General features: G+C 42.8%; 1 protein-coding gene and 1 pseudogene across 24 annotated transcripts in view; one reads left to right on the top strand and one right to left on the bottom strand.

Moving 5' to 3' along the window:
- KALRN (kalirin RhoGEF kinase) overlaps window positions 1–26932 on the bottom strand; it is a 690448-nt gene that overhangs the window by 570155 nt on the left and 93361 nt on the right. The gene's annotated exons all lie outside the window — the stretch shown is intronic.
- Window positions 808–1620, top strand: LOC108583836 (annotated as a pseudogene).

Below are 26932 nucleotides of genomic sequence, written 5' to 3'. Positions count from 1 at the left end.
CCAGAGAGCTGATGTCCTCCATAGGTTAAGCTGGATGGGGCCCTTGGATGGGTGCCCATCTATCTAAGGAGACCCTGCCTTATCAGCATCCCAGACCCGGATGAATCTTAGAAATCCTGAAAGATTTTAGGTTGCCAGAAGCAGCTGGAGATGAACAAAAGGCCCTTCACAGAGTAATTAAAATAAGCAAGAAGGTAAAGGCTGTGTGTGTCTAATTCTGCACTCTGCTGAGGGAGATGTGACGGATGAACCCCAAGAAATGGGCATGAGCCAAGCCTGTTTCAAGAAAAGGCTTTCCTTTATTGTGAGAACTGGCATTAAGCAAAGTAATAATCATTTTCAGTTGAATCTTGTGAGAAACTGAATTTAACTTGAAAGTAGGTATTGCGTTTCTTTAAATTCCATTTCATATGGTTCCACTCCATATCCATCTTCTAATGGAGAGGACAGTTTCTTAACCATCTTGTTTGTGAACTGTCTATGTGTTCATACTATGATTCTATTAAAGTCATTTTACTTGGAGAAGGATATTTAAACCTAGTCTGTGGGGCAGTGAATCTGGAAATTTTCTGGACCTCTGATCCTGTCCTGGCCTTTCTTAGTCACCCCTGCCTGTGCCGAGAGATTAGTCATGTATTTAGTACAATCAAACTCAAGGTAGAATCAACTACTTGGTGGCACCTCTGATTTATGACAAAGGTGACATTGTAATGCTGTGAGGAAAGAATGATATTTTCAATAAATGTCTTCAAGTCTACTGATGACAAAACAGGAGAAAAAAAAATCTCCTTTTTTCCAGCTGGAACCATGGAGAGTATAGAAGAAAAGAAGAAGAAGAAGAAGGTTTCTGTTGTGCCAGAAACCCTTAAGAAAAAGCAAAGGAATTTCGCAGAGCTGAAGATCAAGCGCCTGAGAAGGAAGTTTGCACAAAAGATGCTTCGAAAGGCAACGAGGAAGCTTATCTATGAAAAAGCGAAGCACTTCAGAAGGAATACAGGCAGATGTACAGAGCTGAAATGTGAATGGCCAGAATGGCAAGAAAAGCTGGCAACTTCCATGTACCTGCAGAACCCAAATTAGCGTTTGTCATCAGGATCAGAGGTATCAATGGTGTGAGCCCAAAGGTCTGAAAGGTGTTGCAGCTTCTTCGCCTTCATCAAATCTTCAATGGAACCTTTGTGAAGCTCAACAAGGCTTCAATTAACATGCTGAGGATTGTAGAACCATATCTTGCATGGGGGTACCCAAATCTGAAGTCAGTAAATGAACTAATCTACAAGCGTGGTTATGGCAAAATCAGTACGAAGCAAATTGCTTTGACAGATAACGCCTTGATTGCTCCATCTCTTGGTAAATATGGCATCATCTGCATGGAGGATCTGATCATGAAAGCTACACTCTTGGAAAATGTTTCAAGGAAGCAAATAACTTCCTGTGGCCCTTCAAATTATCCTCTCCATGAGATGGAATGAAGAAAAAGACCATCCATTTTGTAGAAGGTGGAGATGCTGGCAACAGGGAGGACCAGATCAACAAGCTTATTAGAAGAATGAACTAAGGTGTCTACCATGATTATTTTTCTAAGGTGGTCAGTTAATAAACAGTACCTGCTCTCAAATTGAATGAAAAATAATGATAATAACCTCTCTTTCTCACCATACACTAAAAGCATTTCCAAATGAATTACTGATCGAAATGTGAGAAGTAAAACAATAAAGCTTTTAGTAAGAAATACTTAAGAGTAGACAAAAATGTCTTAAACAGGACACAAAAAGTACTAAATATAAAAGAAAAAAATGATAAAGTGGACCACATTAAAGTTAATAACGTATGTTCATTTCATCAAAATGCATCATAAGGAGTGTAAAGGAACAAGCTACAGACTGGAAGAAAATATTCATAATACATATATTCCACCAAGGACTCATATTCAGAATGCATAAAGAACTCTTAAACGCAATAAGAAAAAGGCAGATAATTCAATAGCAAAGATGAGGCAAAAGACATGAAGATTCACATTACAAAAGAGGATATCCAAATGGCCAATAAACATACGAAAATGTTCTAGACTTCATTAGCCATCAAGGAAATGCAAAAAACAAAAACATAACGCCCACAATGTGACACTACCACATACCTAGCAGAAAAGCTGAAATGGAAAAGACAAATAATACCAAATACTGGCAAAGGTATGAAACAATGGGAAGTCTTCTATCTGCTGGTGAAGATATAAATCATTACAACTGCTTTGGAAAGCTTTCTGGCAGTGTTTATTAAAGCTAAACATACTCATACCCCATTGCTTGATATTTCCTCTTAGGTATATACTCCACAAAACTGGGTGTATATATTCATCAATAGACATGTACAAGAGTGTCCATAGCAGCTTTATTCATAATAGCCCCAAGCTGGAAACAACCCAAATACCTTGTACAGTAAGATGGATAAATTGTGGCATATTTATACAATATAAAAACAAATTGCTATACACAACATGGATTAATCTCACATACATAACACTGAACAAAAGAGGACAGACATAAAATAGTGTGTATTTTAGAATTCCACAAATACCAAGTTTCAAAACAGGCAAACTAATCTATGATGCTGGGAGTCACCATAGAGATTACTCTTGAGAGGAGGAGCTAGTGAACGGAAAGGGACCCTGCGGGGGCTAACGTTCTGGGGTGCTCATAATGTTATTGATCTGTGTGCTGATTACTCTAGTGTGTTCACTGGGTAAAAATCCACGGAGCTGTATACTTAGAATTTGTGCACTCTTCTGTACACTTGATAGACTTCAGTGAAAAGTTTTTAACATGAAAATATAAACACAAACTACATTTAAGGAATAAAGTCCATGTAGAAAAATAAAAAATCCATGAAAACTGCTTTGCAAACTCAAATCTATAAATGACAGCAAAATGGATAGCTTCTAATTGTCCCGATTATTCTCTTAAAATGAAAAATTTGCATTTTAATTTATTTAGTATCTATGTCCCACTTTCAAAAATAATTTGAAACCATGTTCTTATTTGTTGAACAAATACACATTAGGGCTTTTTAGTTTTCATTGGAAGCTTTTAGGACATCAAAGTTGTTCAATTTTGCTTGGTTTACTTTTACTTTTTTCCCCATGTTAATATATGGGTTTATAGAAACACAATTTTTCTTGGCTAACACCCTCTAATGAAGATTAACAACCCTAATATTTACATAACCAGCAAGCAAATTCAGCTGAGCAAAACCCAGTCCACCCAATCAGGATCTTTGGAAGGCTGCAGCCAGTGGCTGTAGTTCAGGTTTAACGGCTTGGCATTCATTGGAAAGGGAAGATTGGGAGCAATTATTTCAATAATCCAAGCCAAGAAACACAGCTCTGCTATTCAGGAAAAAGAGGGGGCCACAGAGACCAAGTCTACTTCCAACAGAACGGAACCTGGCTGGCTAGTAAAAGCTGATGCTTCCCTACTCTGCCATGTGCGTTGGCTTTCGCCTCTTCTGGAGGAAAGCTTTTGCACGGGACAGATGGTTCTCTTACATTTTTATAATGCCCTATTATTTTCAAAGTTTCCCAGATACTAATAGCATCTGAATCTCATACTCACCTTAAAATGAAAATAGAGAAGATTAACATTATCCCCTTTTCATTGGTGAAAGAACTGAGACTCAGACAGCTAAGAGACTCTTTAAAATGACATGGCTGGCAAGTTCCATAGCATGGATAGAACATATTTGTCATGTGTTCTGTCCTTTGTACCATGGGGTCTTTTGGCTTCTCTCCAAGCCACTTAAGAGAATGAGAACCCATTTCCAAAACTTGGAAAAAATTTAAGCTAGGATTATTCGACATTGGGCAGCAGGCAAGCTGGAAGCTGTGCCACAGTCAAAGGAAAGGACAGCATTCATCTTCAAGATCATGCACTATGGAGGCACTAGGGGGTACAGGGAGATAGGAAGGTGCCAGGACTTCTACTTGTAGCAATGGTTTGAATGCCTGAGTCTGACTCTACTACAAAAGGTCATCAGCAATGGTGGAGATTCATCTGGGCAGGCTTTGCTACAGACAGGGAACTGACACCTGTGGGTTTGAGACATACAAGTTCTGAAATCCATTCACGAACACAGTTTGGATTCTGCTAGGGTTGCATGTCACCAATAGCAAACAGCATAAAGAGCACTGGCTTTGGAGCCTGCCAGACCTGGCTTTCAGTCCTAGCTCTGTTTTTCACTCAATGTGTGCCCCAGAACAAGTTACTTATCTGCTCTGAGTTTCAGTTTTTTTGATCACAAAATAATAATGATAAAATATACCCATCAGAATCATTGTGAAAATTAATATAATAATAATATAAAGTTATTGGCATATAGTAGGCAGTAAATACATTTTTGTTCCTTTCTCTTCTCCCCGACTAAAAAAAGATGAATTTTCTGTGAGCTTTTAAAACACACAAAAGGAAATTTCTATCTTCCTTGCCAGCCAGAATGAAATAAAAACATAAATCATTTAAATGCATACCTTACAGGTAATCATATACGAATATATAATAACCTTCTCAGGTGGCCTAATTTAAGAACCTCGACCTATTTTTTTTCCTTTTTCACCTGGAAGTAATCTGATTAACTCAGTGCATGCTTCATTTCCTGGAATAGAAATTGCAATAATCTTCTCCTTAATTTCAATAATTGATTAACATGACAAAAACATGTCACCTATAGTCAGAATCTAGCACCCACAATATTATCTAGAACTAATGTTTTGATGTTGCCAAAAGCTGCCTGAAAGAAAAGCATCTGATTTCCAGGTTAACTCTAGATGTTCCCCTGGGCAAATTCCACAGGTTACACAGAAACACTAAGAGAAGGGGTTTCATACCTGGCTGCCTATGACCTTCCTTTAAAAAGCAAACACAGTCTTTTCAAAGTCTATAGGTGTTCTTCCCTGAGAAAGTTTTGCTGTTTCCTCAAACTCCATGAAGACTCCTCCCATAAACTGGTCTCCCTTCCCAGTTATCCTATTTCTGTTCATAAGTACATGTTCTTAGAATCTCAGAAACAAGAAACTGAAAAAGACTTCCATTAAAGCCATCCGGTCTAGTACTAAAAAAAAAATGCATTAATCATCCCACTGAACCCCTGATGGTCTGCTACTGACTAAACACAACCAGGAGAGGGGAGCCAACTACGTCCCTGCTGCATTGCTCCCATTGTTGGTCAAGTCCTTCTACACATCTGGGTGGAATGTTTCTCCTTCCATCCTTCCCCCATTCACTAATCCCAGCTCTGCATTCTAGAGCAATAGGGGACAGATAAATCTTACCCTTCTTCCTCACTAGAGGCCCCACAACATGGAAAGCACCCATTATGTGTGTACACAGGTTTTATACTCTGAATCAAACATTCAATCCAAAAAACATCTGAGGATCAACTGTGTGCCTCACACTGTTTTAGGCACTAAGACAGGAGATGTAAATAACACACAGCATCTATATGTAAAAAGCTCACAGTAGTCCCTTAGAACTTCTGGATATGACCTGGCTTCTAGACCAACCACCCTCTCCCTCTTCCAGATACACTTTGGCTTAGTGATGATTCTCTTAAAATGTGATTCTCAGGATATGGGAGCAAAACTGGATGGATGAGTCTGTGGATTATTTCCTAGTTCTGATATCGTACTACAGTTATACAAGATGTTAACAGTGGGGGATGCTGGGTGAAGGGCACAGAGGACTTCCATGTATGTTTCTTTGCAACTTCCTATGAAGCTATAAGTATTTCAAAATAAATTTTTTCTAATGGATGGATGAGATGCCACTAACACAAGCTACTGACAAGACAATTCAAAACCTAATAAAAGGCCCCAACTAGGGTAGCTCCACCTACTCAAATATTTCTTGAAATAATACAGAGGCAAAGAGAGAGCAAAAGCTGACAGATAAAAGTCAATACTCTGCCTCTCCCTAGGAGGCAGAGCATCTTCTATAAGCAAATGCTCTGCCATGATCTGAATCTGCAGGGCCTTCTCCTCATTCCTATTCTGGAATGTCTGGATAGGCAGAGCCTACTGCTTGTGATCCCTGTCACCTGGAGGGGCTGCATGGAGTGGGGAGTTATAAACCATTAGGCTTTGGAGTCCAACACACCTGGCTTTAAAATGCAGGCCCACTACTCACTAGCTGCGATAGCCTGGAGACCTCACTTGCCCTTTTCAAGCCTCTGCAAAACAAAGATGGTGATGAGCGCTATTATCTCACATAGTTTTGTAAGAGGAAACAATAAAATAATTTATATAAAGTACATGGTATAGTTGCAGCATCCACAAATAACTCAATAAATATTTGTTGTTTTAGAGCCTCGCTCATGGACAAGTTCTAGGATTCCAGGATTTACTTATTCCTCACCTCTTTTTTTTTTTTTTTTTTTTTTTTTTGAGACAGAGTTGCTCTATTGCCCAGGCTGGAGTGTGGAGGTGCAATCTTGGCTCACTGCAAGCTCTGCTTCCCAGGTTCAAGCGATTCTCCTGCCTCAGCCTCCTGAGTAGCTAGGATTACAGGCATGCACCACCATACTGGCTAATTTTTGTATTTTTAGAAGAGATGGGGTTTCACCATGTTGACCAGGCTGGTCTGAAACTCCTGGCCTCAAGTGATCTGCTGCCTCGGTCTTCCAAAGTGCTGGGATTACAGGCATGAGACACTGCACCTGGCCCTTACTCCCTTTTTAACATCCGATAGAACATCTGCCCTTTCCCCACCTTCTAGTACCTCTCTAACCTGCCAGGATATATCAGATTTCCACTCCAGTACTTCTCAAGCCATTTGCAGTGAAAGACCAGTTTGATTTTTTTTCTGCTTTTATTCTAATCTGTTATAGACTAGTGCTTTAGTAAAATATAATAAAAATGAATTACCAGTGAAGTACAATTTTAAAAACAAAAGTTCCAATTCTTTAATTTTTAGATTCAAGAGACATAAAATTACTCTGGCAAATTGCTATAAAGTTTCTAAATGCTTCCTTTCTATTTCTGTGCTCCTCATTACTGACTGACAACAAACGGTTTGCAGAGCAGTTCCATGGACCACACTTTAGGGAGCACTTCTCCATTACCTCCCTTCCCCAAGCCTGTAGGAACCTCACTTTCAGTGAAACACAACTGAGGGCTTAAGATCTCTATGTTTTGGATATTGGTTTTAATTGCCAAAAAGGATTTCATCCTCTCTGAGTGCCAGTGTCATGTCCACTGTCCCCAGCCCAAAACCAGATGCCTCATGGGGACCCAATTCCTTGCTGATAATACAAGTACTCAAACAGGCATATTATTTACTTTTACCTTTCCATGATTTCATCTCAATGGTGCATCCTTGAAAACCTGCCTAAAGAGAACACTTTGTCCCTTCAACATCCCTCCCTGTTTGCCTGCATTCCATCTATTTCTGTGTATGTCTTTTTGACCACCTGCTTCATCTCCATTTAACTGAAACGTAACAGATATAGTCACAGTTTCTTCCACAGAGGGACAAGACAGGACAAATCTCAGAAAATCCCATTCATCAGAAAAGCTGGCTTCTGGCTCACCAGATAAACATTCAAGGAAATGGAGTGGTTACATTAATTTACTTCCTGGGGATGCTGTTAGCCTCATCTCTGTGTCTCTAATGCTGGGCACATGCTAGCTGCTCAGTAGACGTTTATGTGAAGTGGGCACAGAGTAGCAGCTGCTGTAGTGACTGCAAGTCACACCTTCAGTCATGTCACTCAGAAGAGGGGCAGTAAGTGGCACTGCCACAGGAAGGAGCCTCGGAGGTCACTGAGACCAGTGGTTGTCTACCCTGGCAGTGAAGGGCCTTTAATACAACACTCACTCCTACATCTCAGACCCAGAGACTTTTTAATGTCATTGATCTGGGGTGAGGCTTGGGCGTCAGTAATTTTCAGGTTCCATAGGCAATTCCAATGTGTGGCTAGAGTGAAAACTCACTGATTTAGAATACTCTCCCATCCACACAGGTACTTAGCAAAGTTCCTTAAATGTTTGTTGAGTAGATGAATGACGGAGTCACTGGATCAGCAGATCGATAAAGGGAGGAGGATGGGTCTGAGGCAAATGCGAACATGGCCTTGACCCTGTCTCCTCAGATCCCTCACCTCCAGCTGCTCTGTATTTTTTCCCAAGGTCCAGCCTTAAGCTCTAGCCTGGAAGTACCCTCTTGCCCATAAGAGGAGGGCTTGCTCCTCCCCTCAAACACTGGTCCCTAGGAAAGCATTGACTTAGTCCACCCTCACCTTTTTCAAGCAGGAAACTCCTGGGCTTTCTCAAACACACACCCAGAAGACTCCACAAATACTACTGGCCTCAACTCCTACAGAATAAGAACACTCTATCTCATCTATTTCATGTTTATTTAATGGCTGCACTTGGATTGTTTTCCTGGAAGCTTGCAGTCCAGGACACCATCTCAAACTACAGACTTTCAGAGGGCAGAGGCCCAAGAACACTGTAAAAAGTGACTGGTTTATGAAAATCTAGTAAATGGATGCTGCTGTGGTAATGCTGCAGAGAGACAAGAGGCAAGGGGAGGATGAGAAATGGCAACCAGGAGGAGGAAGAGGAGAGGAGGAGGAAGAGGAGAGGGCAAGGAAGAGGAGGAAAAGGAGGACAATGAGGAAGAGGAGGACAATGAAGAGGAGGAGGATGAGGAAGGGGAGGAGGAGGATGATGAGGAAGAGGCAAACGATGAGGAAGAGGAGGAGGATGAGGAAGGGGAGGAGGAAGATGATGAGGAAGAGGACAATGAGGAAGAGGGGGAGGATGAGGAGGGGGAGGAGGAGGATGATGAGGAAGAGGAGGAGGATGAGGAAGAGGAGGAGGATGATGAAGAAGAGGAAGAGGAGGAGGAGGACAAGGAAGAGGAGGAAGAGAATGACAAGGAAGAGGAAGACGATGAGGAAGAGGAGGAGGACGAGGACGATGGTGACAACCACGACGAAGTGGTATGCATACCTGGAAGGGGAGATGTTAGCTGCCCAATGTGGGCAGGCACAGATGCACAGATGACATACAAGACCAGGCAGTGCCCACTACCCCTTCCCAAGGAGCAGGGAACAATTTAGCTAAGCTCAGAATTCTCTGCTGGAAATGTGTGCCTGGGGCTGCCCCAGGTTCTGACCTCTGGCTGCTCCCTTAGCTGCTGCTGCTGTTATTTTAAGCTGAACAGTGGCCCGTTCCCAGCCTCCTCTCCAACCTCTAGTTCCAGGATCTCAGAGGAGCAGTTGGACTGGTCATTCTCCCTCTGGATCCTGTACTTCCTACTCCATGAAGCTACAACTGAGTCAATTAGGGATGCTATGTGGGGATGTCTGGGAGGAGATGAACACAGGGTACGTAGAGAGTCAGTTGTGAAATCCAATACTTACTTTTCAGGCCAGAAAAAGAAAAAAGGTACATATGTTAGGTCAAAGGAGAACACTCCCTCTGGCCCCAAAAGAGACACTACTTAGGTCCCCCTCTTACTGCCCATCTAATAGCTTCTAATTGTTCAGATTATCCTGTTCTAAAATGAAAACTTTTTTTTTTTTTTAAAGGATATATGCCCCACTTTCAAAGAGAATTTGAGGCCAGTCTTATTTATTGAACAAATATACATTACAGCCTTTTTAGTCTTTATTGGAAGCTTTCAGGACATCAAAATTGTTAACTTTCACTTGGTTTACCTTTGTTTGCCCTCCCTGTCTATGTATAGATGGCATTCCATCACTAGCATTAATAAGTATTTTCTGGTATGTTTCTCTCTCTCCATTTAAAGGGGAAAAAGAAACACGCACTATTTGGTCACCCTTGTTTCCTAGCACTCTGGGAGTCTCTATTAGTATTTCCTCATGGCAATACTTACAACCCATAAACTAAATTAAGGGACCCACCCAGGGCCCACAGCTTGCAAGTAGCACAGCTGGGATTCAAATCCAGGACTTTGTGAGTTCAGAGCTCACAGACATCCATCTTCCCCTGAAAACAAGCCTGATACTCCTGTCGTCAAAAAGAGCAATCTGCTCCCAACCCTAAAGCCCCATTACACTGATACTTCCCATTGGGCTCAATAAACCATGTGGATTGCCTGAACCCCAGTTTCCAGAAAATAGAGAGGGAAATGCACTCACCATCCACAGGACAGTGAGATACGAAGAAATATGTGCCTTTTCTTGCTACATCAGCTTCTTTGGTGGCTGCGGAAAGAAAGGAGGGGAGGCACCCAGCCAAGAGAGGTGAATTATGGATCATCCCAGAGTCGGCAATAACATTTCCAATTCCCAGAAGCACCTCTTAACTGCAAGAATTCCAATAAAATGATTCATTCATTAACCATCCAATAGATGCTCACTGAACACCTACTATGTGCCTAGTACTAGAAACTGTACTAGGTGCTGAGGGTAGAAAAGTAAAAAAAAAAAAAAAAAGTCATCACAGTTTCTGTCCTTATAAAGCTAGCAGCTATAGGGGAACAATGCTGGGGTTCAGAGGCATTTGTGGGGTGATAGCATCTCCTGACACACTACCTTAAATTTAGCACTGAGGCACTTTTGTGGGAGGAGGAGGAGAAGGAGGAGTAAAGGAAACCAAACTCGTTGCTATGCAACAGTGATGATTTATTCTTAGAGCAGGGAAAGCAGCAACATGGTGCAGGGAGTGGGTGGGGGGTGGAGATGGAAAGAGGGGAGGCTGGAGGAGTACAGAGTGGGAGGAAATGTGGTATAAGCAAGCATTGAGGCTACACACACAGGCCTCTCCCCACAGAGCCACTCACAAATGGACACTCCCCAGAATTGTGCTCTCCAGAGGTAGGCAAAATACTGTAGGGACAGCCCCAGGAACCACTGAAAAACCCTGGTTCTTAGGTCTGAAATTAACCTTCAGGTATTGTAACCAGGCCTGCACTGAATACCAAAAAGGAACAAAAGCTGAACATAACAATCCTTACTCCCACCAGGGAAGTAGGACTCACACACGTAGTTGACCAACGAGTATTTATTAAGCACCTCCTCCATGTTCATTCGACATTGTGCAGAATGCTGTGGGGATAGAGACAGCCCTCAAGCTGAAAGAGCCCATGTGTTGGCTGAGTACAGAGACAGACACCTGGCTGAAACCCAGGACTGAGTGCTGGACCTGGCTCAGTCACTTACCTGCTTGGGGAAGCCTGTGGCAAGTCGCTCCACACCTCTGGACCTCAGGCACCTGCTCTTTAAGTTGAGAGACATAAACAAAGCTCAGCCCTATGTCTCTGACACTGCACATGCCACAGGATCTCAGTAACAGCAGAGTTGAGTATCATGTGGGGTACCTGGGAAGGGCTGCATGGAGAAGGAGGAATTGAGAATGGAGGGGAGAGGGAGACAAACGTTTCCTGAGGGCCTATCGTGTATTTTTACCTATGATAAAGAATAGTTTCCCCATTTTCAGAGCTGAAAAAGCCAAAGCCTCAGAGAGTAAGTTCCTCAAAACCACACAGCAGAGCTGGGATTCAAATCCAGATCCTCCCAATCCCAAAGCCTGAGCACTTCCCACTGGTCCACACAGCTTCTCTGAGATGGTGAGATTTAATAGGAAGAAGGGGTGCGAGGAACACTGCTTGAGACAACACAGACAGAGATACTGACAGGCTGAAAAACAGCCAGGATTAACAAGGGCAGATTCCTGGGGCAAAGACAGGTTGTGACTGAAAGGAAGGTGGGGAAGCAGAAAGAATGAGAACCAGGCAGTCACTAACCAACACCCTTCATTGTGCCAAGTGCTATGGAAAAGACAATTTGCAACCAAGGAGATAAAATGTGAAAACTAACAATTAGTGAAACCCCCAAAAAAGTGCCAAATGAGATGTACAAAAATAAATCATAGTACAGTTTAAATGGGGGAACAGTTGCTTCCAACTGTAGTGGCCACAGGAGATTCTGTGGAAGGAGTTTGGATCTGAACCTTAAAGGATTCGGTGGCAGGACAGGTGAGGAGAGGATGAGAGAGGGAAGGACATTTGGAAAAGGAAAAATCTCACCCGCATGAGAAAAAGCAGAAAATATGCTCCAAGGAAGGCCACTTTGCTTAGAAGAGAGAGCTGGTGGGAAACGGCATAGAAAAGAGGGGTTGGGTGAGGCTAGCGAGTTGTGGCTGACAGAGTGAGGACTCTAATCTTTGACCAGGGCTATGAAAACCATGGGCTGCTTCAGTGAGGAAAGACATGGTGAAAAGAGGAGTTGACATAAAAGAAACCTGCGGGGTTCGGAGAGCCAGGGAAGGAACTATTAGGCATGGGATGAAGAGAGTCTGAAGTAGGGATGGCATTGGAGGTGGCCAGAAAGGACAGACAAGTCCTGGTGACTGGGGAGCTGAAGAAGGGGGAATCAAAGTTAACCCAAGCTTCAAGGCAAGAACATGATGGTATCATATTCAGAACTAGAGAAGCCCAACAAAAAATTTGGGGAGAAGGTGGTAATGAGGTAGATTATTTCCATTCTATGCATTTTTAAGATTCTTCTAAGATATCCAAATGAAATAATCATGAATCATAAATTCAAGAAAAGGAAACCTGAGGCTGGGGAAGGGGAGGTGTAGTCATCCATGACCCAGGGTGAGACCAGCCCTCCCCCACTCCCTGTGCCCCCAGGGAGGGCAAGGCTGCTGCTTTGGGAGTTGGAAACTGTATGTCCTGGTGAAAGAAGTCACAAGGAGAATGGGAATGGAATCTGAGAGCCAACACTTAATTATTCCCATCAGTAGAGCGAGTGAAGCTTTCAAACAGGGTGAAGCCACTTCCCTGTCCAAGCAAGAATTCCTTCTGTGCTCTAGTGAGGGGTCATCTAGCTTTTGCCATGGGCAGGGAATCACAGGAGACCTCACCCAGCATCTTGCTATAGAGACAGGGATAAGATTTTTGAGTCAGAAAGACCTGGGTAAGAATCACACTTGTTCCATCTGGGGCACCTTGAACTGAATACCATCTTCAAGATAGGGTCTGACAGAGATAGAGAAGAGCTCTATAAATGCAGCTCAGGGACCCTAAAATATCACTTCTATTTGCTTGTCAGTGGCAGTTGAAATTCAACCATTAGAGATTTATTTCTCTAGCTTAATATGTTTCTTTTAAACTACACATTCTCCTGTGAGGCATAACTTATTGAGTTGTTACCAACCGTAAGTACAAGAGTATGTATTCATTTATCAGATACCTGGGGAAGCCAGGGTTTTAATGCTTTGAAGAGGAGGAGAGGGGCATTCTGGAGGTGGACTCACTGGCCATATTTGGGTAGGCTACTGAAGTGAGTCAACGACTGACCAGAATGGCAAAGGGACCTAGAAGGCAAGTTTCACAGCTTCACTGGGGATCAGTCCTAATCATCAGATAAAAGAGGTCACAGGAGAGAGAGCTCTGCTGGTGGAGCTACCATATGACAATATGGGCCCTTTGGGGTACAGTATGAAAGATAGGGGTCAGGACCTCTCCAGAGAGCACTGCAAAGCACAACAGAAAAGCCACCTCTACCTCCCGTGAAGGCAAAGTCAGAGATCAAGGTGTACCAGGAGAGAGGAGGTCTGAAACCAGAAAGCCCTTTCAGATGACACGAAATCCCCCCCCCTTGTTGCTCACCTATGCTTTCACTCTGCACCACCCCTGTCCTGAAACTGTTATTTCAAAGATGACCACGATCTCCTCACATCCAAGCCCCCACAGTTCTATCCCACTCTCCAATCCTTGACTTTAGCGCCCTCTCCTTCCTTGCAACCCTTGATAAGGGAATCCCCAGGTGCCCTGGTTTTTCTACCATGTATCTGACCACTCTTGCATTCCCTCTCACTGCGGCCTAAGGCTCTGCCTCACTCCTCTCTGTACAAACCCTCCCTGTCCCTAACAAAAGAGAGGGACCACTGCCCAGCAGTTCTCAGCAAAGCAGAAAGGAGTGGTTCAGAAAAGTCTATACTGTGCAGAGCCTAGTACATAGCTAGTACACAATAAACTGCAGGAGGAATAAACAAACAAATGCATTAAAACGCTAATCCAAGTGTGACTCAAGAAGATCATGCCATAGGAAGCCACAAAAGATGTACTGTTTTGTTCTGTTTCTGTGGAAGCTTCACTTACTTAACATATACACCCAAACTTTGACACACGAGCACCCACCCATTCAGCACGTTTTCTCTAGAGAACAACTTAAAGAGAGTGTTGTCAACATCAGATTCCCTTTGCCTCCTCATTACTCTGGTCTTTTGCCTCCAAGGAAATATGGTTCTCACAAAGGACCATGTAACCAAGAGAAAAAAGTAAGGATCTGGGCCCTGTAGATGGAACCTGAGAGGAGAACTCTTCTCTACCACAAAAGGACTTTTATCCCTGGGCCAGCTTCCCCAGCCTCCTGCTGCAGGTCCTCCCATATGCTCCCCGGCCCCCACTCTTGTACCATTTATCTTTGCAACAAGCTTTTTCTGTGGCCTCACATCGTATTATATGTGCCACGATACACGCATATGTAAACAATATCAGAACACCATCTCAACCTTTGGGCTCCCTCACACTATTCGCCTTCCTTTTCCCCCCAGCAGAAGTGTCATGGAGATGAATACCATGGTCTCCAATAAGCTGGGAGCTCTCTGAGAACCAAAGCCATGGTTAGGAGTCACCCCTCTGTACTCACCATGTCCCTTCAGTGGTCCAGGGGAATACTCTGCCATGCAGGCACCCTAGTTCATGCTGACGACTCATCTACAAAGAAGACCAAAAGGCCCAGGAATTCCACAGAGAGGAGGAGGAGAATACATAAGGAAAGGTGGAAGGAGAGAATACGGGAGAGGGGAAGAACTTAAGTGAATCCTCTGTGGCCTCAGTGGCTTTCTTATATCCTGCCCCAGTCACTCTTTCCATCTTTGACCCTGGCACTGATCATTGAGATTTGCCCTTTGATCTGCTTGTCTGTCTCTGCCCATTGAGTGTGAAGCACTGCTATTTGTCAGATATTCTGAGCACCAGAACCCATGCAAGAAAGTTGTCAAGGCAACAGAACCTCTTTGGTATAAATACTGGTGGGTGATACCACTGGTGGAGTAGAGCACAGAGAGCCTCCCCTCCCCCTCTTTTAGTCAGAGCTGACTGACTTCAAAGTTGGGGGAGTGGAAAAGAGTAGGTCTCTCCAAAGACATGCTAAATTGATGTCTAATGGTGATCCAGCAGGGAGAGAGGATTTTGCAGTTCTGATTAGCTGCTCAACTCCCACTGAGTCCAGAGGTAGTGGTGAGGGGCCAAGAGAAAGCTGCAGGAGGGTGGTGGAAGTGGCATAAATTGTGGGAGATGCCTGAAACCACTGTGCTAGGATGTGGCACCCAGGACAGGCCCTGTGAACCTTGAGATACCAGCCTGCTGGGGGCCACTGGGGATCCCTGGGAATGTCCAGGGCCTTAAGCTCTGACTAGGGCTGTTTTCTCTCCCTTGTTCTCTATACTTCCTCCCAGATCCACAAAAACACATACTTTACAGAAGATTCTTAGGATCAAGCATCCATATCCCAGTGCTGTTCAGAGAAAAGTATGCCCTTCACCCCCGCCCTCAGAGGATGCTATTACATTCAGATGGCCATCTCAGCCATCTCCCTGTATCCGACCCACACCCAGAACACCATTTTTAGCCTTTTCCCTTCTCTAGACCTCAGTAGTCCCATTTCTAAAGGGAGAGAGAGCTCTCCTCCTCTTCCTCCAGTCTCCAATATTTCTGGAAAGGGTAAAAATAACATAAAATTTGTGTGTAAGGACTCTTGGAGAAACTCTTTTGAGTAGTCAGTTCCAGCAGCCCTGCTAGTTCGGAGGCTTGCATCCTCAAGTTAGTCCCAGCCCTCACACTTGGAGAGAGAGAGGGAACAGCAAACCAGGACAAGGTGGCATTCATTCATTCCCCCTTTTCAACCACATCCTTACATCCTCTGCACAAACGCTCCATTCGTCCCATAATGAGCTGTCATTCATTAGAAGCCCCACCCTACACCTTTGCTCACCCATTGACACAGCACATCTCATACTCACTCATCCTGCCAGGACCAGCAGGCTCACAGCCTTCCCAGCCACACAGCCAAGAGGACTCTTCTCCCCACTCTTATGGACTTGCCACCTGCAATAATCACTTAACACTTATCTCACTTTGCATTTTCTCATTAACCAGTTTTTGGCAGCCCTACAGCATCTAGAACAGTCTGGTACACATAAGTAAATATTTGTTTTAAGGTTTCATTTTTTAAATTCATTGCTCAGCAAAACCAGTGACTCCAGTGTCCAGGTAACAAGCACGTCCCTCCAGAATGAGAATCCAGACTCCCCATGTCCTCTGCTATATTCATCAGCATAGTCTCTTCCTCCTCTCCCAAATACACCATTCCTGCTGTGGCCTCAAACATTCTTTCCAGTTGCCCAAACTCCCACAGCTGCTCTGCCCCATCAACCCTGTGCCCTACTCATCCAGGTCTGCTCAGGGCCTCGCTCCCCAGCTCTGACATCACTCAGCCCTGTTTCCATCACTACTGCCTCCTGAATTTCCTGTAGTGCACAAACAAGAAGTAACTTTAAAGAGTGGTGTCACCAGCTTTGTAACAAACACTCTGGTACACGCACACCCATGACCATCTTTTCCCGGGTCCCACTCTGCACTAGGAATCTGTGTCCTGGATTACGACTCTAGGATCTTCTGGCTGCCTTGAACCTCTACCCAAAATTTCTGGGCCTCTAACAGCCACTAGGTTTCCTGGCAAGAAACTGGTTATTGTTTCTCCCTGTAAGGAGACCCTAAAGACCAACAAACTCTACCCTCCTCCCAGAGGTTAAGTAGACAAGCCGGCCCATCTCACTTTACCAACCAGGCTCCCCAAGAGCCAGCCTATTTGCTACCTGGTAGGCCAGTATTCAAATCCTGATTCCAATCAGTGGGGCACCTTGGCAATTTGGTAAAATTCAGTCAGCATTTACTGAACAAGTAAGTGCCTCCTCTCGTTCTAAAGGATCAGGGACTCTCATAGTGAGGTCCCCAGACCAGCAGCATCAGCATCACCTGGGAACTTGTGAGAAGTATAAATTCTTGGGCCCACTACAGACCTGCTGAATCAGAAACCCTGAAGGTAGGGCAAACAACTTGTGCTTTAACAAGTCCTCCAAATTATTCTGATGTGTGCTCAAGTTTGAGTTCCACTGACTTAGGCCCTGGGGAGATATAAAAAAAAAAGAAAAACCCATAATCTAAACTATCAGTTCTTAGCCATGGCTGGACATTAAACTAAGCTGGGAGCTTTTAAAATAATACCAGTCTGGTTCCCATCCCAGACCAATTTCATTAGAACTTCCAGGAGTGGGGAAGTCATCATAATGCAATATATTGAGTGCAAAGACTGAACAAGGTGTGCAGGCAACTGAGAAGGGAGTCTGCAGTAAGGAGATCAGGACAAGCAGCTGCACCATCTGTGCCTCCATTTTCTCATCTGTAGAATGGGGAGTGTAATAGTCCCCTTGAAGGACTATTGAGAATTACATAAAATGATATACGGAAATGCCCGGTATATAGCAGATGCTCAGTCTTCATCACTTCCCTCCTTTCCCCAGAATGGGCCCCTGGTTGACTCTGAGTTGAGCAGCTGGGCTGCTGTGTTTAGAATGTCTCCCACACTGACCCCTCATCAAGTACCGTTCCCCACCAAGAAAGAAAACTTCATGACTCTTCATAGCTTGGGGCAAGAGTTCTCTTCAGCAGCCATCTCCATAATCCCAGCATCTTGATACATACACTGTCCTTAAAAACAGGCTGGGTCCTTTGGAACCAGACTTTCCCTATAAGACAGCTCACAGTGCAGACCCCAGACTTCTAATACCCCCATACCCTTTCAAAGAACACCTATTGTTTTAAATTTTATTTTTCCATAAGCTACTGGGGTACAGGTGGTATTTGGTTACACGTGTAAGTTCCTTAGTGGTGATTTGTGATCCTGGTGCACCCATCACCCGAGCAGTATACCCTGCACCATATCTGTAATCTTTTATCCCTTGCCCCCCTCCCACTCTTTCCCCCAAGTCTCCAAAGTCCATTGTATCATTCTTATGCCTTTGTGTCCTCATAGCTTAGCTCCCACATATCAGTGAGAACATACGATGTTTGGTTTTCCATTCCTGAGTTACTTCACTTAGAATAATAGTCTCCAATCTCATCCAGGTCATTGCAAATGCTGTTAATTCATTGCATTTTAGGGCTGAATAGTATTCCATCATATGTATATAGCACATTTTCTTTATCCATTCATTGATTGATGGCCATCTGGGTTGGTTCCACAATTTTGCAATTGTGAATTGTGCTGCTATAAACATGCGTGTGCAAGTATCTTTTTCAAGTAATGACTTCTTTTCCTTCGGGTAGATATCCAATAGTGGCATTCCTGGATCAAATGGTGGTTCTACTTTTAGTTACTTAAGGAATCTCTACACTGTTTTCCATAGTGGCTGTACTAGTTTACACTCCCACCAGCAGTGTAGAAGTGTTCCCTGATCACCGCATCCACACCAACGTCTACTGTTTTTTGATTTTTTTTTTATTATGGCCATTCTTGCAAGAGTAAGGTGGTATTGCACTACGGCTTTGATTTGCATTTCCCTGATCATTAGTAATGTTGAGCGTTTTTCCATATGTTTGTTGGCCATTTGTATATCTTCTTTTGAGAATTGTCTATTCATGTCCTTAACCCACTTTTTGATGGAATTGTTTGTTTTTTTTCTTACTGATGTGTCTGAGTTCGTTGTAGATTCTGGATATTAGTCCTTTGTCAAATGTATAAATTGTGAAGATTTTTCTCCCACTCTGTGGGTGGTCTGTTTACTCCGCTGACTGTTCCTTTTGCCGTGCAAAAGCTCTTTAGTTTAATTAGGTCCCAGATATTTATCTTTGTTTTTATTGCATTTGCTTTTGGGTTTTCAGCTACGAAACCCTCACCTAAGCCAATGTCTAGAAGGGCTTTTCAAATGCTGTCTTCTAGAATTTTTATAGTTTCAGGTCTTAAGTTTAAGTCCTTAATCCATTTTGAGTTGATGTTTGTATAAGGTGAGAGATGAGGATCCAGTTTCATTCTTCTACATGTGGGTAGCCAATTATCCCAGCACCATTTGTTGTAAAGGGTGTCTCTTTTCCCTACTTTATGTTTTTGTTTGCTTCGTCAAAGATCAGTTGATTGTAAGTATTTGGGTTTATTTCTGGGTTCTCTATTCTGTTCCATTGGTCTATGTGCCTATTTTTATACCAGTATCACACTGTTTTGGTGACTATAGCCTTACAGTATAGTTTGAAATCAGGTAGTGTGATACCTCCAGATTTGTTCTTTTTGCTTAGTCTTGCTTTGGCTACATGGGCTCTTTTTTTCATTCCAAATGAATTTTAGAATTGTTTTTTCTAACTGTAAAGAATGATGGTGGTATTTTGATGGGGACTGCGTTGAATTTGTAGCTTGCTTTTGGCAATATGGTCATTTTCACAATATTGATTCTACCCATCCATGAGCATGGGATGTGTTTCCATTTGTTTGTGTCATCTATGATTTATTTCAGCAGTCAAAGAACACCTCTTTAAAGCAACTTGATAAAGGCCATTTTAGTTACACTAGGAACATATTGTCCTGTTCTGGCTGCCCTAAAACTCTTTTTGCCTGTGGTTCCAGGCAAGCGGACAGGCTCAGGATGAAATCTCTGGACTCAGGCAGCCCTCCCTGATGCAGAATTTGTCAGTATTCAAACTCATTCTCCAGGAACATGTGAACGATAGGGGATTTGGCAATAGCCCCAGATTCCTCTAGCCCCTCCCTCCCCATAAGGCACAGGAGTGGGTCTGTAATCACAGGCAGTGCTGTGGGCGGGCCCTCCGCAATGCCACAGATTCCGACCTGTGGCCTCCTGAATTGAAGACAGAAATGAGGGTTGTCCTTGTTAGCTACCTCCAGGGCTCTATGCTTATTCTAGCAGACACTAAACATTTTTGGACTTCTCCTGAAAACAGCCTCGACTGTCATTCTAAAATTAAAAAATAAGCAAACTGTTTCATTACTTAATAGACAAACCTTGTCGGGTTTTTTTGGTTTTTTGTTTTTTTTTTAATTTTGAGGTGGGGGAGAGAGGAAGGTTGTTGTTTTGTTTTTTAAGCTAAAATACTGTCACCCGGTTTGCCCAGATTTGATTCCTTCTTCCCCAGATTTTCCCAAATGGAATTGGGCTGTTTCCAAAAACCAAATTAGTATTCAAAAACAGTTCTGAAGTTTTATCACCATTAAGGATAATTTTTTTAATTTTTAAATTTAAAAAATAAAAAATAACCCCGCACCATCAGCTTGATTGGCTGTTCCCAGAATGCAGATCCACAGTCGGAACACAGGCAGCATCCCTGGCACGAGCGGCCTCAAGGCTCTGCTGTGAGGAGAGTACCCCTCATTTGGAAGTGGTCAGTGATGCAGTCAGTCATGTATCACCTACTAAGTGCCTCAGAAACCAAATTCCAGAGGACAGAGAGGACAAATTCCAAAGAGACAGTGGCTGCCAGGGGAGAATTTGTGTCTTCAGAGGTCAAGGTCTGGCCTAGTACCCTGCCTCTGACCCACAAAACTCTCATGAAAGAACTTGGAATGTGAGACAGAAGCAAAAATCCCTGCCAAAACAGCCATGAAGGAGCAGGAAAAATTAAGGTGACACAAAGCTTTTCTCAAATTCTCTGAGTTACAAGGCCCTGGTTCCTTCCCCGACACGACAAAGTCACCTTCTCCTGGCCTCATTGTCCTCCTCTTCTTTCCCTAAGTTCTGCCATGTGTAAAAGATCTCTGCCCAGGCTGACCAGAGGAGAGTAAGATATTTTCTTCCTGGCTTTGCATGTCCATTCAGCTTCAGGCCAGGAAAGAAGTCCAGGAGTGTGTGGTGTGTGGTGATGCAATACTCACTTCCCAGTGCTGGAGGCTCCCTCTCACTGGGTTTCTTCTCCCATCAGTGTTCTCACCGGCTCGGATGCCAGGCTCTGGGCACTTGAAGTGATGATTGAGCTTCACTCACAACCCTTAGGAAAAGGTGGCCCCAAACTAAGCATTACTAATGCATAGCTTTGCTCATTAAGACGTCATGCTGGAGCTCCAACAGGGTAGAGGAGGCTGGAGGGACAGGAAAGTGGTTGTGTAATTCAGGCAGCACTCAGTCATCAGCACGAATGATGGAAAGAGATACTGGGCTGTCGAAATGATGGATAATCAATATTCCAGAATAATGGACATTATTTGTTAGGAGACAACATGATTCTTGGCAGCTGAGTTGTCTTCTTAAAGATCTACTTATAAAGAGCAGCCACATGAAAAGAAGACTCTTCCAGATTTAAAACTGACCATATGATACACATACAGAAAAAAAAAGTGAGAACTGGCTGTGTGGGGAAGACATGGAGGAAGTTAGAGCTCAGAAGGACCTATGACATCATTTCCCCCATTTTACAGATGAGGAACTAAGGTCCAGGGAAGCGAACAGATTGCCTTGTATCACATAATCATTTGGTGGAAAAGCCAGAAAAGGACCTAGGTTGTCTCAACATGGCACTGTTCACTTGGCCACAGTAGTCCAAGGGCTTTGCCTGGAAAAGAACCATCATCCTCAGCATGTGATGCTGACCTCCTGGCAGTGGCTGCTTCTGTAATCACCACAATTTCCCAACACACAAGTCACCTCATGTGTTCCTGCACCCTAACGTCACAGCTGCCACTGAACAGCCCTGGGCCAAGTACCAAGATGATTCATAAATCACTGCCCAATTATTTAAAATCACAGCACAGTCTTTGTCAACAGCACCTTATGTGATTCAAATCAGTAGCTGCTATCAATTTCATCAAGTTCAAGTACAATCTTACTTCTTAGTATTTGGGTGGCCCTTTTAATTTTTTTCAAAAACTTCTTGATAGCTTATACCTCACTTTATGTTCACCAAGCCCCATGGGTCAAAGGTAGAGGAGTGACTGGGAGGTCTACTTCATATATTTCCTTCAAGAACTGACCCCTAAGTAAACACAGTTGGCAATTGGGGCTGAGAGACTATAGCAGAGGACTCCTGAGTCACAGAAGCCAGTTATTTCCAGAGCAAGTTGGAAGCAGGAAAAAATACGCTAAAATTCACAAGAAGTTTCAGGGGCAAGAACCTTAAGGATATTATCTGTTAACCTTCAGACATATAGAACACACTGGGGTCTGTGGCAAATTACTCAGCATCACACTTCAGTATATCTCTTCCTTTTTCTTTGCTTTTTCATTAAAGCATAATTTGCACTAAGTATACAAATCATAAGGGAACAGCTGGGTGAATTTCTGCATATGTTATACACTAATATAATCACTGGACCAAGATTTAGAACATTTACAGTCACCCAGAAGGCTCCCTCATGCCCCCTTCCAGTCAAGAATAGCTATTACTCTGACCTCTATTCCATACATTAGGTTTGTTTGATCATATAAGTAGGAGAATACGATATGTATTATCTTATGTCTGGCGTCTTTTCACAATCTTCTAAGATGCTTCTGTGCCATTAGTGTGCCAATAGTGTGCTCTTTCATCTTTTCTGTATAACATTCTGTGGCGTTGATATACAACATATTTATCCATTCTACTGTTGTTGGAAACAACATTTTGGTTGTTTCCAGTTTGGGGCTGTTATGAATAAAGCTGATACGCACATTCTTGTACATGTTTTTGTTTTTGTTTTTGTTCACAGACAGAGTTCAAATCTATTGGGTATATCCAGGTGTAGAATTATGGGTTCATGGGGTATACAAAATAGATATCATGGAAATTCTCTTTAAAGTGCTGTATAAATACACACTCCCACCAGCAAAGTAAGTTCCAGGAGCTCCATAGTCTCACCAAAACTTGATATTATTGGTAAATAATCATTTTTAAAGTATCACTGGAAAAGGTGGTACCCCATGTATGTTTCCAGATATCTGATGTTAGTCTTTAAGCAGTTTTTTTTTTAATCTAACAATTTTACTTCTTGAAGATAGTAAACCACCCAACCATTGCAGACTACACTGAGATGTTCAGAGAGCTCTGAATATATATTTAACATATTCAGAGACATACTAAATATCTAAGGATTTCACTGTCTCCTTCTTCATGGGTAGATATCACTAAGGTATCAGCAGCCCAGATCACCTCCCTCTAATCTCTGTCCAGGAAAATATTAAAGATGAGCCAATCAGGAACTTTAATTTATACACTATCGTAAGTCAATAAGATCTGGTCACACGGGCTCTCCATTAGAAAGACTATTTCTAGGTCCCGAATGGTAAACGTTGTCCCCAAAATAGGTAAGTGAGTTGTTATTCATTTCACTTGTTTTTGTGTGGCTTGGCAAATGTTAATCAGTTATCAAGCAACATACATTTATAAAGCACACATTCTGTTACTGAGCTAGACATTCTGGAAGTTCCTTGAGGGGGCAGAATGTTGTCATCTGCCTTCTTTTTCTCACTTTACCCATCCAACCCCTTTCACAGATGAAATGAGGTTAAAACAAACTTCAGTGATGACCTTGGCTTTAGAGGGGAAAGCAAGACCTAAAAGAGGTTTCCTGGGGAATGAAAACAGAAGAGGGGAGAACAGCCCTTCCCATAGGGCCATGGTGATAGAGTGAATGAATGATTGAAGGCAATGTGATTATTACAACCTCTGGTCTTCTTTAGAACAGAAGACCAAGCTCTATCTTATCCTTTTTCCAACCGCCACCCATCACGACCTTCCTTCTCCCTTGCTACTACCTCTTGGTGCCATTGTCCAGGAGACTGAAGTAGAGCATCACATCCCACGCCGAACCACCAACTGCAGTGCCTAAGACAAGACATATTCCCTGACCTTACAAAACATATCAACCTTAAGGAATATGTCTCTAGTTGGGTGCGTAAAGTGAGAAGGGGCTCTGTTCTAAATGCAGGGTGCAAACTAGAGTACGAGTCACTATGGACAGGCATTGAGCTGATCCTTAAAGCAGACAGGACTTAAGGCAGAGCAGTGAAGCAGATGTGGAGAGTGCTCTGACCTCTAGCAGAGCAAAAGACAAAAGTAGGAAGAACATGGGACCCTTGGGATCTGTGAATAGATAGACAAACCTATCTAAGTGGTTTTCCATGCCACCATGATGCTGGGGTACCATTCTGCTAATGCTCCTGAGTATGGCTGATCTTCCTCAAACAAAAGCTGCCTGAGCACAATGACTGTGACTTTTAGGAATTTTCTTAGGAACACCCAAATATGAGCATGCTGAACACAGCTGTACACAGTTTTGCTCGTAAGCCTCCATGCCCTCAATTTCACAATTCATAGTTTCTGCTTGGCTCTGTAGATGTCAAATGCAAATGTCTGAGAACAACTCCATGATTTTCTGGGTTGGAAAGCTGCTTCTATCCCTGTGCAGAGATATAACCAAGCTAACAGGGCAGCTAACATAGGGGAAGGGACAGGGAACAAGCACACAATGTTTAGGCCAATGAGGTGACTCTGGACCACAGAACTCTTCAGGACCAGTTGAAAAGGACACAGTGAGCATCTGAGAAGGAGGTAAGTAGGAAGACCTCGGCACCATACCACAGCCACCCGCATGAAGTTCTTGGATTACAATGCTCCCCTGCAGAAAGCTCACTTCTTCTCCAAATAGCTTTTGGGGCCTAAATCAAGGTTTTTCAGGGCTCTGTAGTCTTATTCCATCATGAAGGACCTTCTACTTCTTGTTACTTGGTTTAAATTTTCATTCCATTTTCCTGCTTCCCACTATGGTCAACTCAGAGGGAACATTTGCCCTCTGGATGGGGCAGAAGTATAACTACCACCTTTGAATTGCCAACAAGTAAAATGGCATTGAGCTAAGGCTTCCATTCTCAGTCCAAAAGTTTATTTCACCTCAGGCTTCTGTGTTTGCTATCTAAATAGTCTCTATGGAAAACCCATCTTTTTCAGGTCCAAATATCTTTTAATATACAAAAAGTAGCAAGTGGAGAGAGGGGTGAAGAATGGCCACCAGACAAACAAGTATAACATTGGTTGACAGCACCTACGTCTCAACATCCCAGTCTTCTGGTTTTCTTCATTCATAAACTGATCTTATTCCACTGATAAACGTGACTATAGTAATAATTAATAACTTGAGAAAAGTTAGTGTGACACACCAGTAAGTGCTTCTTGAGGGTGGGGAGTTGGCCTTAGTCATTGCTAGCACTTACCATACACCTGCCACACATAAAAGTACTTAATAAATATTGAGGGAACACATGAATGAAGAAAGGCAATAACTGAGTAACTTAAAACATATTCTACACATCAAGGACATAAATTCTTAAGGGACATAAAATAATGAAGAGATTTAGCCTCTAAAACTGTGGAATAAGCGTAATAAAGTAAATGAAGCATAAGAGAAAGAAAAAAAATAAGAAGATATGGATCAACCAAAAAGGATAAAACACTGCCAAAAAAGACTATGTGATAGTAATAACTGCTGTCCTCAATTAGCTGAAGGACTTCAAGTAGAAATGAAATTGTATAGCTTTGCATTACTCTAGAGGGTTGAACTAAGATCAACATGCCTAAATTAGGCAAAGTCAGATTTCAATTACATAAAATAATTTACTAACAATTAGATCTGCCCAACAATAAAATCAGCTGTCTCATGGAGTCATGAGCACTTTGTCACTGAAGATATGAATTACCATCACTCAGAGATCATCTAGAGGCAATTTCTCCCTCAAGTGGAAAGTTAGACTAAATGGACTTTAAGATCTCATTCATAACTAAGTTTCTACTAATCTAGAACTCTGTGGTGAAAAGTAGGTAACATCAAGCAAAGCAGACTTCCTGAAAGAGGGAAGTTTGGGGTCAGATTGAGAAGTGGGTAACAGAGAATGGTAAATTAGCCGAGTTTAGAAACATAGGTACATATTGGAGTGTAGGGTCCAGAACCCTCACTAAGGGGAGGAGGATTAGAAAAAATCACCCTAACAGTATAACTGGTCTCAGGGACACTTTAAGGTCCAGAGATATTATTCTCAGGAACATCTATTTAGAATAAATTGGAGCCTTCCTAAACTGGCAGGTAATCCTAACCTGAATAAAATTGAAATGGGAAAATCTTATCAGATATTTAACAAGTTGAGGCAATATGGAGAGGCAACACAGTTGCAAATTAAAGGAAGTCAATAACAACGCAAGTCTACCCCACAAATCTGCAACCAATTTGAAACTTATGAAGGGTGATCTCTGAGCTGCCTTGCCACAAAAGTACCCATCCTGGCAGCCTGGGGCTCCTGTCATTATCGAACCAGGGGTCATTATTTTATGAATTCCATATTGTAGTTGAGCCAAATAGACAACAACACCTTCTTTCATTTCACTTGGATAATGGCCAGATACAAGTCGCTTTACTATGACTTACAGAGTACTGTGCCCATCTGTTCACAATTGATGGGAATAATTGAGGGGTAGAATGTGCCAGGCACTCTTGGACAAGCCTACAGAAGTGGGCTAGGGGCTTTCTTGGCCATTTGCCATGTGACAATGATTCCCTCATCTGTGAACATATGGAGTAGATGAAACTGTCACTTGGAGAGCATGGTACAGCAGAGCTTGGACCATTCCATTTTCACAAGAAACTGCACATGAGTTATAGCAAGGAAATAGCCTTTACATCTTGGTTATATCATGAGAAATTCTTCTAAGCTTTTGACTGTGTAAATTCTCTTAGGAGAATCTGCCCTTCTGCCCCAAATCAGAAAGAAGTTATAATTGGATGTCATCTTTGTCCACCATCTTGGATTTAAAACACAGAGGCAAATCACCCCAAAGAAGAACAGTGGCCAGGGGATGTCCTGAGACCACACACAAACCTCCGT

The sequence above is a fragment of the Papio anubis genome, chromosome 2 (assembly GCF_008728515.1).
Source record: "Papio anubis isolate 15944 chromosome 2, Panubis1.0, whole genome shotgun sequence".
In the NCBI taxonomy this organism is placed as follows: domain Eukaryota; kingdom Metazoa; phylum Chordata; class Mammalia; order Primates; family Cercopithecidae; genus Papio; species Papio anubis.
Note: the sequence above shows the minus strand (reverse complement) of the source record. Positions and strands in the feature narration are given on the sequence as shown.